Source organism: Dasypus novemcinctus, chromosome 7, assembly GCF_030445035.2.
Source record: "Dasypus novemcinctus isolate mDasNov1 chromosome 7, mDasNov1.1.hap2, whole genome shotgun sequence".
Taxonomy (NCBI): Eukaryota; Metazoa; Chordata; class Mammalia; order Cingulata; family Dasypodidae; genus Dasypus; species Dasypus novemcinctus.
Window position 1 is genome coordinate 10,089,498 of NC_080679.1, and position 21,724 is coordinate 10,111,221.

At 42.2% G+C, this 21,724-nt stretch overlaps 1 protein-coding gene and 2 pseudogenes across 2 annotated transcripts in view; all 3 read right to left on the reverse strand.

Moving 5' to 3' along the window:
* The window catches only part of LOC101436400 (UDP-glucuronosyltransferase 1A10), a 107,416-nt gene that overhangs the window by 42,520 nt on the left and 43,172 nt on the right, over positions 1–21,724 (reverse strand). The gene's annotated exons all lie outside the window — the stretch shown is intronic.
* LOC139439293 (UDP-glucuronosyltransferase 1A3 pseudogene) lies at positions 5,702–7,589 on the reverse strand (annotated as a pseudogene).
* On the reverse strand, positions 17,976–20,450 carry LOC131279100 (UDP-glucuronosyltransferase 1A3 pseudogene; annotated as a pseudogene).

Consider the following 21,724-nt stretch of genomic DNA (forward strand, 5'->3'; position numbering starts at 1 on the left):
ATCTACTTGCCCAATTTGCATGGATTGGTTTCATTTCCTCCCCTCCAGTCTCCTCTTGAACCATGGTCTCTCAGGTTGTGACTGAGTTCTGAGGAGTTCCTGATGCCTCATTCCCAACCAGGAATTCTCTGTGGGCCGTGACACCATCCTATCACTCTTGTAACTCTTTCCTCTGTACCTCTTAAAATCTATTACACTGAGGAGCGGGGGTGGAATGGGGAGTGAGGGTATCTGGGAACCTCGTATTTTTTAATGTAATATTTTGTGTGATCCATGTGTCTTAAAAAAAAAAGATTAAAAAAAAACCTATTGCACTGATTTAAGAAAGCCTACCCAGTAAAATTTTCACCTTAAAAGTTGATCAGAGCCAATTTGACTAGGTGTTTTCTAATTTGTAATCTAATGTTATTTCCAGGAAAACAATGTGGGTGTTTTTTCCTTGAAGAATTTCAAATAAAATTGTCTTAAAAATATAAAAAATAAATGTTGATGAGAGTTACAATACAAAGTTCAAAGTACGAAACTGGTTTTTTTAAAGATTTATTTTATTTATTTCTCTCCCCTTCCTCGCCCTCTCCCCACTGCCCCCAGTTGTCTGCTCTCTGTGTCCACTCACTGTGTGATCCTCTGTGTCCGCTTGCATTTCTGTCAGCGGCACCCAGAATCTGCGTCTCTTTTTTGTTGTGTCATCTTGCTGTGTCAGCTCTCTGTGTGTGCAGCGCCACTCCTAGGAAGGCTGCATTTTTTCACATGGAGTGGCTCTCCTTAGGGGGCACACTCCTTGTGCATGGGGCTCCCCTACACGGGGGACACTCCTGTGTGGCAGGGCACTCCTTGCATGTATCAGCACTGCTCACGGGCCAGCTCCACATGGGTCAGAAGGCCCTGGGTTTGAACCCTGGACCTCCCATGTTGTAGGCGGATGCCGTACCCATTGGGCCAAATCCACTTTCCTCTTGTGTCATCAAAACAGCTTTGTACTTTGTACTTTGGATTGTATTGGGAAATGGATGTTGCTCAATGGATAGAGCATCCACCTACCACATGGGATTTTGGGTGCCGCTGACAAGAATGCAAGCGGACACAGAAGAACACACAGCGAATGGACAGAGAGCAGACAGATGGGGGGAGGGCGGGAGAGGGGACAGGGAAAGGGAGAGAAATAAATTTTAAAAATAAATAAAAATAAGTCTTTAAAAAAAAAGATGACACAAGAAGGCATTATTGATGAGATGATATAATATTCAACTTCAGGGCACAGATGAGGCTCAAGCAGTTGATCGCGTGCTTCCCACAAGCATGGTCCTGTGTTCGGTTCCCCGTGCATCCAAAAAACAAACAAACCAAAAAACAAGCAACAAGCAAGCAAAATGAAAAAACCAACTCAGGAGAGCAGAGGTGGTATATGGCTGAGTGCTGACTTCCCACATAGGAGGTCCCAGGTTCAATCACCAGTCCAGTACTTCAGAACAAACAGACAAACAAAAAAGCAGTGACTTCACAAAAAACTTCTCTAATTATAACCCAAAATAATTGGGGGGAAAAAGGGAAAGGCCAAAACTCTCAACTATATGTAAATTAAGAAACAGCACCTTAGATACTCATTAAATAAAAATGGAAATCAAAACCTGAATTGAAATTCTCTTTATGAACGATGAAAGGGAGAGAAATGTATACCAAAACCTAAGGGGCATAGAAAAAATTTTATTTATAGCCTTCAACACTATAAAGATTCAATGCAAGATGAGATGATTAACAAAAAAAATAATAATAAGCTGAAATTAAGGAAAAACAAAGAGAACAGAAAGAATAAATTCCAAAAGTTGTTTCTTTGAGAAGACCAATAAAATAATTCAGTCTGTCATAAGTCGTTAGCTTAACATAGTAAGAAAAGGAGCAAACATATGATAGGCTTTGATCTTTCATCTTACAGAAAAATAACAAAACCTACTAAAAGGAGTCTAAGCGTAAACCAAACTAAATGAGTACAGGTGGCAATATCTCATAATTTTAAAAGAAATTGTACCTGGGAAGCGGATTTGGCTCAACGGATAGAGCATCCGCCTACCACATGGGAGGTCCAGAGCTCAAACACAGGGCCTCCTGACCTATGTGGTGAGCTGGCCCACACACAGTACTGATGTGCTCAAGGAGCGCGTGCCACACAGGGGTGTCCCCCGCATAGGGGAGCCCCACACGCAAGGAGGGCACCCCATATGGAGAGCCGCCCCGTGTGAAAAAAGTGTAGCCTGCCCAGGAGTGGCATCACACACACAGAGAGCTGATGCAGCAAGATGATGCAACAAAAAGAGACACTGATTCCCGGTGCCACTGACAAGAATGCAAGCGGACACAGAAGAACACACAGTGAATGGACACAGAGAGCAGACCACTTGGGGGGGCGGGGAAGGGGAGAGAAAGAAATAAAAAATAAATCTTTAAAATATATATATTGTACCTATCAACTATAATACATTATGAAAATTTTTGAGTAAATGATCTTTTATGAACCAAGTATATTGGCACCAACATGTCTAAAGGAAAAACAGAAATACACTTGTATTTGGAGAGCTTAACCCACAAATACAAGTCTACAAGAGATACAGATGCCAGGATAAACAAGAAAATAACTGCTGAGGTAGATTTGTTGAGATTGCAAAGGTTCTAGGTAGATGCAGGATCACAAGGTTCATGGAACCTTAAGGTTAAGTGGGGCAGACAGCCAGTCTCCAGAGGACACACCTTGCCCACCTGGGCAATATTTAAACTGTAGTAATAATAATGATAATATTTATTGGGTGATTTATTTATCAGGTACTGATTGTCATCAATGACATCGAGCTAGGAAAAAGGTGGTGAAGATTTGAACAAATGCAGTTAACTCCAGAGAACATTTTCACATGAGCAAACTAAAAGAAAACACCAACAATTCATTTTAAATGCCTTTCTACTTTTAAACATTTTTATAAATCTAATAGGTGCATATATATTTATAATTTAAAAATACATAAATAAAGGAAAATAATCAATAGAATATATATACTGCATGATCTGATCCAAAAAAATGCAGATTAGAGTCGTTCATAATAATGCATTAACAACAAGAAGGCAGAACACAACTATAAAAGACCTGACATCATATAAGTTATATAAATTCAGTATACAGGACATAAATAGACTGGTTTCCCTATAAAGGCAACAGTTTACTCCGTGCATTAAGAAACAAAATCCAGTCCCCAAGAACTATATTTCAAGCAGATGAGCCCCAATAGTAAGGGCTAATATAAAATGCCTCTGAAATTATTGGTAAAGCAGTCACTTCTAGCTAGAAAACATGGGTGGGCAGGATGGTTCAGTGGTGTGCTCAGCCCCTCCTCAGATCCTCTGCCTACTAGACTCATTTCTCTTCCACACTGACCCCCCCTTCACTGGGGTCTTAATCTGAGCTCACTGACTTCAACACCATCCTTTGATGATTTCAGTGTCCCAAGTGAAGACCCATGTGACATGCACTTTCATGATGCCTTCCCAACTCTGGAACAGCCCCACGTTCTACGCCAGGGACCAACTCCAGGTCAGGGACCATCCTGTCAAAAAGCTCAGAACCCTGGGGTGGTGCTGTCCACTCTACCTCTAGATCAGGAGGGGGCTTAGGTTCCACATGGATGATGGATGCAATTCCTCTGCTTGCAGTTGTTGGCACTCTTGATTCCCTGGTGTGGTGGTTGACCATTTTCATCTCCCTGTTAGGTGACCTGGGTAAGTTCAGTGAACCAGAAAGTAGGAGCTGCAACTCTGCTGAGGCTCGGGACCCAGCTGGCACACGGGCAGTCCAGAGATTCAAGTCCCCTGAGTATGCACCTTCCCTAGCACAAACCACAGGTTCAATAAAAGTGACAAGAGGCATGTATAGGAAGGTCACGTCTGAGTCCAGCTTCATCACACTCAGGAGCACAAATTCCAAAGGGCCCTCTGACATGGCACAGAACTCCAAGTCCAACTGCTATGACCATATACCCTGTGGATCCCCATAGGCTTCAGGAGAACCAGCACCTAGGGTTGTATCTACTTTGGCTCTCTCTGGGGTCTTGCTGAGATGTGCGTAAGTGTGGCCCCTCTGATGACCTCCTCTTTTTGGAAGACTCTCAGCCATATAAACTCATTTGTCTTTGCCATTTTCCCCTTTTATTCAATGACAAAAAGCAGTTTTTAACACTTGATCCAATATGTAGGCTGAGATATTCTGCTGCCCTGAGTTGACTCTTAGTGATTGGTAGTAATCCCTTGGCGCTAGGGAGCCTCTTCCCAGGAGTCAGGTCCCACGCTGGGGGGAAGATAATGCATTTACATGCTGAGTTTGGCTTAGAGAGTGGCCACATTTGAGCAACATAGAGACTTTCAGGAGGTAACTCTGAGGCACCCTGCAGTTCTAGGCTTAATTCATATTTCAGGCACACAGGCTCATAAGCATAGTCACCAGCATCAAGGGCTCATTGTTGGACCATCCTTCCTTGTTGGTCTTTGTCGTTGCACTTGGGGGATTATTGTTGTTCTATTGAGGAATACGACAGAGCTCCCCTGGGTAGGAACTCAGTACTCTCTCAGTTGATGTTTGTAACTGTAACTACTATAAAAATACCCAGCATATATCAAAACATTTTTATGTCCCCTATGCCTTGGAGAACTCCACAGAATGGAGGAATAAAATATGGGTTAGAGTGGACTTACTGATATTCTACTGTAAAACTACTGTGACTAGTAACAGAAGAAATTGTAGCATTGAGGAGGACAAAGTGACCACAGTAGTTGCTGAGGGCAGGGAGAGGAAAGAAGAGATGTGATGTGGGGGCATTTTGGGGACTTTGAGTTGTCCTAAATGATATTGCAATGTCAGATTATGGACTTTATATATCCTGCCTTAACCTACTGAATGTACTGGGGGCGAGTGTGAACTACAGGGTAAACTATTATCTATGTGGTGCAGCAGCGCTCCAGAATGTGTTCACCGAGTACGATGAGTGTGCCACAATGATGGAGGAGATTGTTGGAGTGGGAGGAGTGGGGGGGGAGGGGGTATATGGGAGCTTTTAATGTAACATTTTTTGTGTGTGATGTATATATCTTCAAAAAAATACAATTTACAAAAATGATGGGGTGGGGTGGGAAGCAGGCTATATGGGAACTTCTTATGTTTTTTGTTTTTTTAATGTTTTTTAATGTAACACTCTTTGTGATCTATTAACTTTAATTAAAAAAAAAAAAAGTTCAGGAAAGTGGCACGTCATCATTGCTTTCCCAGATCATGAACACCAATCTTCCCTCTCTACCATTGTCTCCCTTCTAGCTAACCCGTTCAACCTCTTTGAAATGTCTACTTCTTTGACTGGTGAAGTCCCCTTGTAACCATATCTCCATGCCTTCCAAGACAGGACTTCCAAGGCCTACCCTGTTACCAAGTGTAATTTGGTGGTTCCCTTTGTCCTTCTACTGAACACCTGCAAGCAACAATCCTCAGAGAGATCAGTTCCCCAGATGGATCTGTTATGCTGCTCTCACAGAGCAGAAGAAATCTACACAGCCATGATGACAGTGCATCCGCAAATGGACAGTCTTGGTGAGCCACACCATTCTTGCCAGTCATATTACAGACCCTCACCCCGGTCTCTCCTTCCACTCAGGGACCACGCCAAACCTTAACTACACTACTGTAGACACTTTAATCATGTATTTCCCCAAAGATTGTTACAAGAGAATGAGAAGTAGAAATTGTGAGAAAGATTGCTAGATAAGTAAACTCTTCAATGAGAATTTCTTTAAAAATGTGCTCAACCTGGAAACCTGACCAGGAAAAGGCACTCATACCCACCTGAGACAGTGGCTTTCTGTGGGCACAGTTTATGCCTCCAATGAAGACCATGTTGGGCATGATGGGCCTGGGGTAGTCCAGCACAAAGTCTCCTCTGAAGAGCCACACGGAAGCGTAACTGAAAATATCCACCACGGACACCTCTCTCTGAAAGAGCTCAGAGGCGAGGCTTGCAAAGGGCTTGAAAGAAACATCGCAAATATATTTCAGAGCCATAGGGTAGAGCATGTTCTTGACCCTTTGCAGGAAAGTCATGTGGTCTGAATTCATTGTTAACATCCTAGGAATATAGGAAGACGGGTTGGGACACTGTGTGCCCTCAAAATCTAAGTCACATGGAATCATGCGCAAAAAATGCACCACAGGAACTGACAGGTACTCAGCCAGCAATGCCCCACAGGGGAAAACGGGGTCTGTGAGAACCGCATCAAATGAGCTGGCATTCAGGGACCTGAGAAGGTCCCTGCTCTGCAGTAGCGCTGCACAAGACCTTTGAAAGAGTATAGCTATATTTTTCAGCACTGTTATACTTTTAAAAAATGTCTCCAGAAAATGTACTTGTTCAAAAGCTGTGTCTCTGTTGCTATTCATGAGATGATCAAACTCTTCTTGGGTGAACGGCGTGGGATAAGTTTTCAGAGTGAAAAAGTCGTCTCCTTTTATGTGCATATTCACCTCCGGTGCGAGGACGATGGCCTGGTGGCCTCTGGCGCTGAGCTCCTGCACGACCTTCCGCATGCTGAGCCAGTGGCTGCCCTCCATGGGCACCACCAGCACCTTCCCACCCTGGGCCCAGGGCCCGAAGCCCAGGAAAAGCAGCAGCCCTGGGAGCAGCCACCGGGGAACCTGGAGGCCGGTCGCCATCTCAGCAGAATCCGGGCTCGGCTGGCTCTCCACTCAGCCTGTGCCCTCTACCTTCACGTATCTTATCACCGAGGCATTGAGCGAGCTGGGGTGTGATTGGAGGACAGAAGGCCCTCCTTAAGTTAATCATTATAGAAGAAACACTCCCGTTCCCCATGGGCACACCCTTTCGTCTCTACACAGTCTTCCCTCTTCAATAAAACTCCCTGACCCCCACAGTCTTGGGTCCATGTCCTCGTCCACTCTGTCATTAGTTAACATCCTCATCCACTCTCTCATTTCTTAACATCCTCGTCCACTGTCTCATTTGTTAATGTTCTTGTCCACTCTTATTTTTCATCCACTTGCCCAGTCAGTGTGGATGCTGATTTCATTTCCTCCCCTCCACTGCCCTCTTCAACCACAGTCTCTAAGGTTGTGACTGAGTTCTGAGGGGATCATGATTATTCGTCCTCAACCACAAACTCTCTGTGGGCCAGGACACCATCCCATCGCTCCTGCAGGACTTTCCTTCGTGACTCTTAAAACACTATTACACTGATTTAAGAAAGCCTACTGAGTAGAATTTCACCTTAAAACTTGATCAGAGCCACACTACAAAGTACAAAATGCAAAGATGTTTTGATGATACATGTCATCATTATTGGTGAGATGACATAACACTCATACTTCAGGGAGTGGATGTGGCTCAAGCAGTTGAGCATCTGCTTCCCACATGGGAGGTCCCAGGTCCCATCCCCAGTGCATCCAGAATATGAACAAACATGCAAACAACAACAACAACAACAACAAACACAAGGATCTACCAAACAAAACAAAAGAACGAAGTAGGGGAGCCAAATGTGGCTCAGTGGTTGAACACCAGCTTCCCACATATGAGGTCCCAGGATCAATCCTCAATTCAGTACCTCAAATTATAATCCAAAATAATTAAGAGAAAAAAAGGGAAAGCCCTTTTTCTCCACTCTATGTAAATTAAGAAACAGCCTCTTAAATGAAAATGGAAATCAAAATCTGAAATTAAAATCCTCTTAAAGAACGATGAAAGGGAGAGAGATGTATGTCAAAAGCTAAGAGGCATAGAAAAGGTTTTATTTATAGCTTTTGACACTATAATGCTTCAATGCAAGATGAGATAATTAACAAAAATTAAGCCAAAATTAATGAAAGAGGAAAAAAAGAGCAGAAAGAATAAAATCCAAAGGTTATTTCTTTGAGAAGACCAATAAAATAATTCAATTTTCATATAGCTTTAGATTAAGAAAGAAAGATAGGGAACAAAGATATGAAAGACTTAGACTTTGATCTTTCATCTTAGAGAAAATAACAAAAGCTACTAATAGGAGTCTAAGCATAACCAAACCAAATTAATAAGGGTGACAATCTCAAAAAATTTTTTTAAATTTCAATGCAATGGAAATATTTTAACTATCATGTATAATACATTATGAAGATTTTTGAGTAAATGATCTTTTATGCACCTGGTAAATTGGCACCAACATGTCTAAAGGAAAAATAGAAATAGCAACATTTTGATAAATACACTTGTATTTGGAGATCTTAACCCACAAATATAAATCTGCACATGAAATGGATGCCTACATAAACAAAAAAATAACTACCAAGATTGAGTTGTTGGGAAACGGACTTTGGCCTAGTGGTTAGGGCATCCGTCTACCATATGGGAGATCCGCGGTTCAAACCCCGGGCCTCCTCGACCCGTGTGGAGCTGGCCATGCGCAGTGCTGATGCGCGCAAGGAGTGCCGTGCCACGCAAGGGTGTCCCCCGCGTGGGGGAGCCCCCACGTGCAAGGAGTGCGCCGGTGAGGAAAGCCCCCAGCGTGAAAAGAAAGTGCAGCCTGCCCAGGAATGGCACCGCCCACACTTCCTGTGCCGCTGACGACAACAGAAGCGGACAAAGAAACAAAAGCAGGCAAAGAAACAAGACGCAACAAATAGACACCAAGAACAGACAACCAGGGGAGGGGGGGAAATTAAATAATAAATAAATAAATCTTTAAAAAAAAAAAAAAGATTGAGTTGTTGAGGCTACAAAGGGTCCAGCTGGATCCAGGACCATGAGGCTCTTGGGGCTTACGGTTAAGTAGGGCAGAAAGTCAGTCTCCAGAGGACACACCTTGTTGACCTGGGCAATATGTAAACTGTAGTAATAATAATGGTAATTGATAATATTTATTGGGTGATTTATTGGGTACTGATTGCCATCAAGGTCATCAAGCTAGGAAAAAGGCAATGTAGATTTGAACCAATACAGTTAATTACAGACAACATTTTCACATGGGCAAACTACAAGAATATATCAATGATTTATTCTAAATGCCTTTCTACTTTTAAACATTTTTACAAATCTAATAAGTGTATATATATTTATAATTTATAAAGACATCAATAAAGGAAAACAATCAAGTAGAATAGATACTGCATGATTTGATCAAAAAGAATGGAGATTAGGAAAAGTCAAGATGGCAGAGTAACTAGCTCCAAAGTTCAGTTCCTCCTCCAGGGCAGTTAGTAATCACTCAGAGCCATCTAAAGCACTGTTTGTGGGCCCCAGGAGACCAGAAGAGCATCCAGCAACATCCTTGGAAGTATAGAAGGAGGAGACTACAGAGAAGATTCCTGAGTAGAGCACTCCATGCTGCGGAGGCCGGTGCCTGTGGCACAAGCCACCTTGAGAGCTATTCCATGACTGGAAGTGGAAATTCCATTTACCAAACATGGGAGAGGAAAACATAGTATGGCAGTGACTTCAGCTACTGATTAGTAAATTTGGCAGACTAAACTATAATCATAACAACAGCTAAAGTTTGAACCTGTCCAAGTAACAAAGAGTCCGGTAGCTGCCATTTTAGCTCCGCCCCTGGCATGAGGAGAAGCTCGGCTGATTGGAAATCACAGTGCTGGTAGCGACCAGCTTCTTTCCATCCAGACCTGATTGTAGTTCTTGCCTAACCCCAGTCCTACCTCCGGCAGGGAGGAAACTGGGACGACCTGCACCACCTCTCTAGGAAACTGCAAGCTACACAGCAGAGGCTGATCATCCTACTTTAGTGCCACAAGCCACCTCAGGAGCTGTTCTGTGGCTGGAGTTGAAATCTCCATTTCCCAAAAACAGGGAAGGAAGAGATAGTTGACCAACAACTTCAGCTACCGATCAGTGGACTTGGCTGGTTAAAGTATAATCGTAGGAACAGCTAAAGTTTGAACCTGCCCAAGTTGGAAAGAGGCCGGTAGCCACCATGTTGACTCCATCCTCGGCATGAGGGGAAGCCTGGCTGACTGAAAATCATAATGAAGGGACTGGCTCCTTTCCACCAAGATCCAACTGCTGCCCTGCCTAGGCTCCAGCACCACCTCCAGCAGAGGAAGCTGTTGGGACCTGCACTAGGCTCTCCAGGCCACTGCAGGTGCTTTTGACCAGCACAGACTGAATAGTCGGACACAGGGGCTGCATCCCTGCATCCCAATAGGATAGGAGAGGAGCTGGGTTTCCTCGGCCTCTCCAGGTGACTGCAGGCATTTTCAGCCCACAAAATGGGTTTGCTGAGTGCCTTCAATTCCATCTCCACCTCTGCCCCCTCCCCACCTTAGAAAAGCAGAGGGCTAGTATTCCCTCAGCCTCTCAAGTCAACTGCAGGCACTTTTGGCCTGCACAAACTTGACTGTTACACACTTGTGGCTCCACCCTCACCCACGAAAGGACAAGAGAGGGAATGTGTTTCCCAGCTTCTCTGGGTAACTGCAGGTGCTTTTGGCCCACACAGCCTGGACTAATGGGTACTTGTGGATCTACCCCCAGCCCCAATAGGAAAGAAGGGGCTCATGTTTCCATAGCCTTTCCGGGCAATGGCAGACACTTTCGGCCTGCATGGACCAGATTGTGGGATGCATGAGGATCCACCCCACCACCCAGTAATATGGGAGAGGGCTTGTGTTTCCTCAGACTTTCCAGGCAATGGAAGGCACTTTCAGCCTGCACAGACCAGACTGTTGGATGCCTATGGATCCAAACCCATGCCCTAATAGGATAGAAGGAGGCTGGTGTTTCCTCAGCCTCTCTGGGCAATGGCAAGTGCTCTCAGCCTAAAGGGACTGAACTAATCTGTGTTCATGGTTCCACCCCCACCACCCAATAGGATAGGAGGATGCTGGTGTTCCTCAGCCTCTCCAGGCAATGGTGGGTACTTTTAGCCTACAGGGACTGAACTGTTGGGTGTTGGTGGATCTGCTCCCACCACCTAAAGAGTGAAAGGGATAGTACTCCCTCAACATCTCAGGGCAACTGCAAGCATATTTGACCACACGGATTAGATTGTTGGGCACTCCAGAGGGTCCATCCCCACTCCCAGTAGGCAGGAGACAGCTGGTACTATGTCAGTTTACCTGGGCAACTGTAGTCATTTTGGACCCACATGGCATAAATTTCTACCCACAACTGCATCTTCATCCCTGCCCCAGGTAGGGAAGGAAGGGGTGTGAAGCTTCATCAGTTTCTCTGGGCAATTACAGACAGACTTTTCCTGCACAGCTTGGATCATTACACCTTGCTGCAGCTCTTCCTTACCCATGGCAGAGGAGAAAGGTAGAAGCTTCATAAATTCCTGGGGCAATGTAGGCAGAGTAAGCCTCCATAGTTTACAACACCAATTACATCCTTGGCTCCTACTACACAACCAGCAAGGAAGAAAAGACAAGAAAGCCCTAAACTAAAGGGAGAAACTCCACCCAGAAAAAAATATGTCTAGTAAGCCAGATGCAAAGACACCAACAAAAAGTTGCAATCCATACCAAGACACAGGAAAATATGGCCCAGTTAAAGGAACAAAATAAGCCTGCAGATGACATAAAGGAGTTGAGACAAATAATCATAGATGTTCAAACAAATCTTAATAAATCCAATGAGATGGCTCAAGAGATTAATAATATTAAGACAACGTAGGGTGAGCACGAAGAAGAATTTGAAAGCATACATAGAAAAATAGCAGATCTTATGGGAATAAAAGTTGCAGTAAATGAAATTTTAAAATACCCTGGAGGCATATAACAGGAGATTTTAGGAGGTAGAAGAAAGGACTGGTGAGTTTGAAGCATGGCCTCTGAAAGTGAACATAATAAAGAACATATGGAGAAAAGAATGGAAAAAAATTGAACAGGGTCTCAGGGAATTAAACGACAGAAGGAGATGTGCAAACATACATGTCAGGGATGTCCCAGAAGGAGAAGAGAAGGGAAAAGGATCAGGAATATTTGAAGAAATAATGGTAGAAAATTACCCAACCCAATTGAAGGACATAGATATCCATGTCCAAGAAGCACACCATACTCTCATCTGAATAAATCCAAATAGACCAACTCCAAGACACATAGTAATCAGAATGTCAAATGCCAAAGATAAAGAGAGACTTGTGAGAGCATCAAGAGAAAAGCAACTCATAACATATAAGGGATACCCAATAAGAGGAAGTGCTGACTTTTCATCAGAAACCATGGAGGCAAGAAGTCAGAGGTATAATATATTTTATTTAAGATACTTCAAGAGAAAAACTACCAGCCAATAATTTTATATCCTGAAATGTTATCTTTCAAAAGTGAGGGATAGCTTAGAATATTCACAGGTAAAAAGAAACTGAGAGAGATTATAACAAAAAGACAAGTTTTGCAGGAAATACTAAAGGGAGTGTTACAGCCTGAAAAGAAAAGACAGGAGAAAGAGGCTAGGAAGAAAGTCTAGAAGTGATGATCGTATCTGTAACACTATCTAAATGTGTCAAAGAGTGGTGAAAATAAAATGACGGATAAAACCCAAAGGTCAGAATGGATGAAATAAGAACTGCCTTGCAATAATAACATTGACTGTTAACAGATTAAACTCCCTAATCAAAACACACAGATTGATGAATGGATAAGAAGCTATGAGCCACCTATATGCTGTCTGCAAGGACTCATCTTAGACACAAGACCACTAAAAGATTGAAAGTGAAAGTTGGAAACAGATGTCCACACATGTAGTAACCAAAAAAACAGTGGGGTAGCTATACTCATATCAAATGAAATAAACTTTAAATGCAAAACTCTTAATAAAGACAAGGAAGGACATTAAATATTAATAAAAGGGATGATTCACCAGGAAGGAACAACAATCATAATTGTAAATCACCTAATAAAGATGCTCCAAGATATATGAGGCAAACACTGGCAAAACTGGAGAAATGGACATCTCTACAATAATAGTTGGACACTTCAATATACCACTCTCAGCACTGGATGGCAGCAGATCAATAAAGAAACAGAGAGCTTGAATAATATGATAAATGGACTAAACCAAATAAGCATATACAGAACACTGCAACCTAAAACATCAGGATACACATTTTTTTCAAGGGCTTATGGATCTTTCTCCAGAATAGACCATATGTTGGGTCACAAAGCCAATCTCAATAAATTCAACAAGTTGAAAAGCACTTACTCTGATCATAATAGAATAAAGTTGGAAGTCAACAGGCAGGAAAGGAAAAATTCACTTACATATGGAGATTAAACAACACACTCTTAAATAATCAGTAGGTCAAAGAAGAAATTTCAAGAGAAATCAATAAATATCTTGAGATGAATGACAATGAGGACAAAACATATCAGAATCTAAGGGATGCAGCAAAGGCAGTGCTGAGAGGGAAATTTATAGCCCTGAGTGCTTACATTAAAAGAGATGAAAGCGCTAAAATCAATGACCTAACCACATAGGTGGAGGAACTAGAGAAAGAACAGCAAACTAATCCCAAAGCAAGTAGAAGGAATGAAATAACAAAGATCAGAGCAGAAATAAATGAGATTTAGAACAACAACCAAAAAAAAAATAGAATTAGCAAACCAAAAGTTGTGTCTTCGAGAAGATAAACAAAACCAACAGATCATTAGCTAGACTGACCAAGAAAATAAGAGAGGAGATGCAAATAAATTCAATAAAAAATGAAAACGGGAACATTACTACTGGCCCCACAGAAATAAAAGAGATCATAGGAGGCTACAATGAACAATTTTACGCCAAAAAAATAGACAATGTAGATGACATGGAAAAATTTTTATAGGTGTACATACAAACTACACTGACCCTAGAAGAAAGAGAAGGCCTCAAAAAAGCAATCACAAGTAAATGATTGAAAAGTCATCAAACAGCTCTCCAAAATGAAAAGCCCAGAACCAGATGGCTTCGCAGGTGATTTTTACCAAGTATTCAAAGAAAATTTAATACCAACCTTACTCAAGCACTTCAAAAAAACCCTTGAACAACAAGGAATACTACCAAACTCATTCTCTGAAGCCAATCTCACCCGAATATCAAAACCAGATAAAGATATTATGAAAAAAAGAAAATTACAAACCCATTTTCCTAGTGAACATGGGTGCAAAAATCATCAATAAAATACTTGGTAATCGAATCCACCCACACATTAAAAGAATTATTCATCATCATCAGGTGGCTTTTATACCAAATATGCAAGGATGTTTCAACAAAAAAATCAATCGGCATAATTTACCACATTAATAAATAAAAGAGGAAAAATCACACAATCTTATCGACTGGTGCAAAAAGGCATTTAACAAAATACAACATCCTTTCTTGATAAAAAATACTACAAAAATATTTTTTAAAATATTCCAAAAGATAGGAATTGAAGGAAAGATTCTCTAACATGATAAAGGCCATGTAAGAAAAACCCACAGCTTGCATTGTACTCAATCGTGAAAGACTGAAAGCTTTCCCACTGAAATTAGGGAAAAGAAAAGGATGCCCACTGTCACCACTGTTGTTCAATATAGTGCTAGAAGCTCTAGCTAGAGCAATCGGGCAAGAAAAAGAAATAAAAGGAATCCAAATCAGAAAGGAAAAATCACACTTTCACTATTCACAGATGATATGATCCCATATCGAAAAAGTCCCAAAAAATCTACAACCAAGCTCTTAGAGCTAATAAAAGACTTCAGTAGTGTCAGGATACAAGATCTACATGCGAAAATGAGTGTTGTTTCTATACGATTGTAATGCACAATCTGAAGAGGAATTCTGGAAAAAAATTTCCATTTACAATAGCAACTAAAAGAATCAAATATTTAGGAATAAACTTAACCCAGGATATAAAGCACTAGTATTCAGGAAATTATAATGCATTACTAAAAGAAATTTTAAAAGACCTTTTTAAAAGACCTAAATAATTGGAAGAACTTTTCATACTCAAGGATTGAAAGACTAAATACCATTAAGATGTCAATTTTACCCAAATTTATATACAGATTCAATGCAATCCCAATAAAAATTCCACCAGCATTTTTAAACAAATGGAAAACACAATTACAAAATTGCTGGAAGGGTAAGAGGATCCAAAGCCAAAAACATCTTAAAAAGGAAAAGTGAAGATGGAGGGCTCTCACTTCCAGACTTGAAATCAAAGTACCTACTTACAGTGGTGGAAAAAAAAAAAAGAGCAGGGTAATGACATAAAGACAGACACACAGATCAATGGAACTGAATTAATGTTTCAGAAATAGACCTTCACACCTATGGCCAGGTGATATTTGACAAGCTGGTCAAACCCATCCAGCTGGGATAGAATAGTCTATTCAACAAATGACACAAGGAAAACTGGATATCCATAGCCAAAAGAAAGAAGATCCCTATCTAATACCTTATACAAAAATTAACTGAAAATGGATCAAAGGCCTAAATATAAAAGCAAGAACCATAAAGATCCTAGAAGAAAATGTAGGGAAACATCTTTGAGACTTGGTGGTAGGTGGTGGCTTCTTAAACCTTATACCAAAAGCACAAGCAACAAAGGAAAACATTGATAAATGGGACCTCCTCAAACTTAAACACTTCTGTGATTCAAAGGACTTCATCAAGAAGGTGAAAAGGCAGCCCACTGAATGGGAGAAAATATTTGGAAACCAATACCCGATAAAGGTTTGATTTCCATTCTACATAAAAGATCATACAACTTGACCATAAAAGGGCAAGCAATCCGATTTAAAAATGGGCAAAAGATTTAAACAGTCATTTCTCCAAAGAAGAAATACAAATGGACAAAAAGCACATGAAAAATATGTTCCATAACACTAGCTGTTGGGGAAATGCAAATCAAAACAACAATGAGCTATCATCTAACACTGCATAGAAGGGCCATTTAAAAGAAGAAAAAAAAATAGACAACAATAAGTGCTGGGAAGGATGTGGAGAAATAGGAACACTCCTTCACTGTTGGTGGGACTGTAAAATGGTGCAGCCTCTGTGGAAGGCAGCTTAGTGGTTCCTCAGGAAGCTGAGTATAGAATTGCCATATGATCCAGCAATTCATCTACTAGGAATATATCCAGAAGAACTAAAAACTACGACACAAACAGACAGCTGCACACTGATGTTCATAGCAGTGTTGTTCATAATTGCCAAAAGATGGAAACAACCCAAGTGTCCATCAACCAAAGAATGGATAAATAAAACAAGGTATATACATACGATGGAATACTATGCTACAGTAAGAAAAAAGGAAATTGGGCATGTGATAACATGGATGAAAGTTGAAGACATTATGCTAAGCAAAATAAGCCAGACACAAAAGGACAAATATGGCATGTTCTCATTAGCATGACCTAAATATGAAGAATAAACACATGGAGCTAAAAACTAGAGTATGGCTATTAGGGGATAAGAGGAGGGTTAAGAAGAACTACTTGTTCTTAATGTCTGTAGAAGTTTTAATTAACTTGACTGTAAAAGTGTGGAAATGGATAGAGTTGATGGTAGCACATTAAAATTAAGAGCAGCTGGTTTATAAATGGAATTATGGTTGAAAAGGGTAGTCAGGAGAAGTAAATGTCAATTGAATGAAAGCAAGAGACTAATCAAGGGACTGAATAACACAGTGAACCCAGAGGTGGATGAGAATTGCGGGTGATGGTACAGATGCAAGAGTGTCCTTCTGTGAGCTAGAGGGGGTATACATCACTATTGCATGGTAGTGGGAATATGGAGCATCATGGGAAAAATACAATTGGTATGACCTATGGACTGTACTTAACAGCACTGCTATAATATTCTTGCATCATTGCGGAATAGGTACTATGCTGATAATGGGGACGGTATGGAAAAAAATATGCCAAATGTACCCTATGGACCATGGTTTATGGTAATAGTCTGATGATATTATCTCATAATCTGTAACTTTCAACCATAGTGTGGTGTGTTGATGAAGGAATGTGGCATGCGAATTCGACACAAGTGCTTAATTGTTTTGTAAGTTCACAAACTCTGTAATAAAGACATATTTTTATAAAATAGGCTGCGTTGTGGGGGAAAATGTACCAAATGTAAGTTAGGGACTATAGCTAATAGTAACTTTTTGACAATGCTTTTGTATAGTTCATAACAAATGATTCACAAAAACACAAGGTGGTGGTGGTGGGGTGAAAAATGGGACCCCTGTATGTTGTTATGCATGTTTATTTTGTAAGTTCACAACTTTTACTATACAATTATTGTTTATGCATGTTTGTGTATGAATGACATCTTCTAATTTAAAAAAACGTATTTTAAAAAGGATGCAGATTAGAGTCCTTTAAAATAATACATTAATAAAAACAAGGAAAAGCACAACTAAGAAGGACATAATCTCATAAAAAGTAATAAAAATTCAATGAATAGGTTGTAAATGGGCTGCTTTTCCAATAACAGTGGTAGTTTATTCAGCACATTAAGAAACAAAATCCAGTCCCCAAGAATCCTATTTCAAGCAAATAACCCAAGTACTGAGGGCTAATAAAGATGCCTCTGAAATGACTGATAAAGCAGTCGTTTCTAGCTAGGAAACTTGGGGTGGGGTGGGATAGTTTGGTGGTTTGCTCAGCCCCTCCTAAAACCCTTCGCTTACTAGACTCATTTCTCTACCACACTGATACCCTCTTCACTGGGTTCTTAACTTGAGTTCACTGACCCCACCACCACCCTCTGATTTCAGTGTCCCAAGTAAAAAAATCTATTGGACATGCACTTTCTTTATGCCTTCATAGATCTGGAACATCCCCAGGTTCTACTCCAGGCACCAGCTCCAGGTCAGGGAAAAAACCCTGTTAGAAAAGCTCAAAAAAGTTGCACTTCATTATTGCTATTCAGGATCATGAACCCCAGTCTTTCCTGTCTAGAATTGTCTCACTTCCACCTAACATGTTCAACCTCTTTGAAACGCCTTCCCTTTGGACTGCCGAGGTCCCCTTGTAACCACATCTCCATGCTTTCAAAGGCAGGACCTCTAAAACCTACCCAGTTAACAAATGCGATTGCTGGCTCCTACTTCCTTCTATTGAACACCTGAAATCAACGTTCCACAGAGGGATCAGTTCCCCAATGGATCCGTTTTGCTGCTCTCACAGGACAGAAGAAATCTACACAGCCACGATGGCAGTGCCTCTGCAAATGGACCGTCTTGGCTGAGCCACACCGTTCTTGTCGGTCAAATGACAGAACTTCACCACTGCCTCTCCTTCCTCTCAGGGGCCATGCCAAACCTTAACTACACTACTGAAGACACTTTATTAATGTATCTCCCCAAAGATTATTGCAAAGAGAAAGAGAAATCGTGAGAAAGCTTGCTAGATAAGTAAGGTCTTGACAGAAAGTTTTTTAAAAATGTGTTCCCCCTGGAGTCGTGACTGGGAAAAGGCGCTGATACCCACCTGAGACAGTGGCTTTCTGTGGGCACAGTTTATGCCTCCAATGAAGACCATGTTGGGCATGATGGGCCTGGGGTAGTCCAGCACAAAGTCTCCTCTGAAGAGCCACACGGAAGCGTGGCTGAAAATCTCCACCAAGGACACCTCTCTCTGAAAGAGCTCAGAGGCGAGGCTTGCAAAGGGCGTGAAAGTAATATGGCAAATACATTTCAGAGCCAGAGGGTAGAGCATGTTCTTGACCCTTTGCAGGAAAGTCATGTGGTCTGAATTCATTGTTAACATCCTAGGAATATAGGAAGACGGGTTGGGACACTGTGTGCCCTCAAAATCAAAGTCACATGGAATCATGCGCAAAAAATGCACCACAGGAACTGACAGGTACTTAGCCAGCAATGCCCCACAGGGGAAAACGGGGTCTGTGAGAACCACATCAAAGGAGCTGGCATTCAGGGACCTGAGAAGGTCCTTGCTCTGCAGTAGTGCTGCACAAGACCTTTGAAAAAGCCTAACTGCATTTTTCATCATTGTCATACTTTTAAAAACTCTCTTTAGGAAATGTTCTCGTTCAAAAATGAACTGACTCTGGACTGTGATGAGATGATCCTGTTCTTCCTGGGTGAATGGCGTGGCATAGGTTTTCAGGGTGAAAAAGTCGTCTTCTTTTATGTGCATATTCACCTCCGGTGCGAGAACCACGGCCTGGTGGCCTCTGGCGCTGAGCTCCTGCACGACCTTCCGCATGCTGAGCCAGTGGCTGCCATCCATGGGCACCACCAGCACCTTCCCACCCTGGGCCCAGGGCCCGAAGCCCAGGAAAAGCAGCAGCCCCGGGAGCAGCCACCGGGGAACCTGGAGGCCGGTCGCCATCTCAGAAGAATCCGGGCTCGGCTGGCTCTCCACTCAGCCTGTGCCCTCTACCTTGGTTTCTTCACCTACTCTTATCACCGAGGCATTGAGCAAGATGGAGTGTGATTGGAGGACAGAACGCTCTCCTTAAGTTAATCATTATAGAAGAAACACTCCCTTTCCCCATGGGCACACCCTTCTGTCTCCACACAGTACAAGGCCAGGCTTCCCTCTTCAACGAACTCCCCTGACCCTACCACCCTCTCGGGCGCATGTCCTCATCCACTTACTTATATGTTAACATCCTTGTCCACTCTTTTTTCTTTTGTCCACTCATTTTCAAACATTCTTAAACACTATTTTCTAACATGCTTGTCCACTGTCTCATATGTTAACGTCCTTGTCCACTCTTATTTTTCATCCACTTGCCCAATCAGTGTGGACACTGATTTCATTTCCTCCCTTCCACTCCCCCCTTGAACCACGGTCTCTCAGGTTGTGACTGAGTTCTGAGGGGATGATGATGCCTCGTCTCCAATGACAAACCCTCCCTTGGCCATGACACCACCCCATCACTTTACAACTCTTTCCTCTGTGCCTCTTGAAACTCTGTTACACTGATTTAAGAAAGCCAACTCAGTAAAATTTTCCCCTTCAAAGTTGATCAGGGCCACACCAGAAAGTACAAAATACAGAGCTGTTTTGATGACACATGTCATCATTGCTGATGAGATGACTTAATACTCATACTTCAGGCAGTTGAACATCTGCTTGCCACACGGGAGGTCCCAGGTTCAGTACCCAGTACATCCAAATAACAAAAACAAAAACCAAAAAACAGAAAAACAAGCAACTAGCAAACAAAACAAAAACATGAACGCAAGGGAGCCAACGGTGGCTCAGTGGCTGAGCGCCGGCTTCCCAAATACAAGGTCCCAGGTTCAATTTCGGCACCGGTACCTTAAAAAAAAACCACAAGTCTAACACCAGTAACTTCTCCCCCAAAAATTCTCTAATTGCAATCCAGAATGATTAGGGGAAAATAATGGAAAAGACAAAAGTCTCTACTCTGGATATTAAGAAATACCTCCTAGACAATGCACTGAATAAAAATGGAAATCAAAAACTGAAATTAAAATTCTCTTTAAGAATAGTGAAAGGGAGAGAAATGCACACCCAAACCTAAGGGGCATAGAAAAGGTTTTATTTATAGCCTTCAACACGATAATGCTTCCAAGCAAGAGGAGATAATTTTTGAATTTTAAGCTGAAATTAATGAAACAGCCAAAAAAAAAAAAAAAAGAGCAGAAGGAATAAATCCAAAAGGTGTTTCTTTGAGAAAACCAATAAAATAACTCAATCTGTCGTCAGCCCTTAGCTTAAGAAAGAAAGACCTTGGCGCAGCGTCCAGCCCGCACGCCAGCCCTGCGCCCGCGCCAAGGTCCCCGCCTTCCCCGCGCCTCTCGCCCGCGCCCCTGCGCGCCCGGACGCCCGCGCGGCCAGGACTCGCCCCCGTGGGCGGCGGGGAAGGCGGGGCTGCTCCCGACGTGGACCAAGCCGGGCTCGGGCGGAGCGGCCTCGGCCCCGCGCCTGAGCGCCCACCCGCCCTGGGGACCTTCCCCGACTTGACCTGCGGTTCCGGCTCTGAGTGCTCGGTGAATGGGAGGCGTTTGGAGTTGTCGGCGCGAGACCACGGGAGGTAATGTTGCTGGGTTTCCAGTGGCGGGGGGAGAGGGGAGACACCCAGAAGTGGAGGGCTTTTCTGCCAGAAACTATGGCACCAGTGGCCTGGGCGACAGACGTCTGTTCGGAGAGGCGTCCGCCAAGGATCGAATCATCCATTTCGTTGTGGGAGGCTTATCATCTTTACTGCTTCTGGTAACACTGATCAGGGCTTTTGTTTCCCTCAGCTACCTCCAAAACCACTGAATGTATTTGTTGCCTTCTGCATCGCTTTGAGCAGCATTTCTGCCTGCATACTTATCTACTGGTATCGAAGAGGAGACTTAGAACCGAAATTTAAAATCTAATTTACTAGATCTTATTTTCTATCATCATGTTATGCATATGTGCAAACTTCTACTTCCATGATTTGGGAAAATGAGTCTGCCAAGGAGAAAGACTTATCAGGCCTCTTCAAAGCGATATGTTAGGACTGTGAAGAAGAGTTGGATAAGGTATCCTGAAGAATTTCCTGCAGGAGTCTAATACATGATTTTCATGTTAAGTGTAAGTCTCAATTCCCTCTTCCAGGCGAGACATCATAGGTCACTTTGCTTTTTTCTGTTAAGGAGCTGATATTGATAATGTTGCACTTAAACAGTCCACTCTTAAAGCTCAAACAGTACAAGTAATTTTGACTTTTGAAATCTGAAAAAATTTTACAATGTAATTGCATGGTGAAGAGGC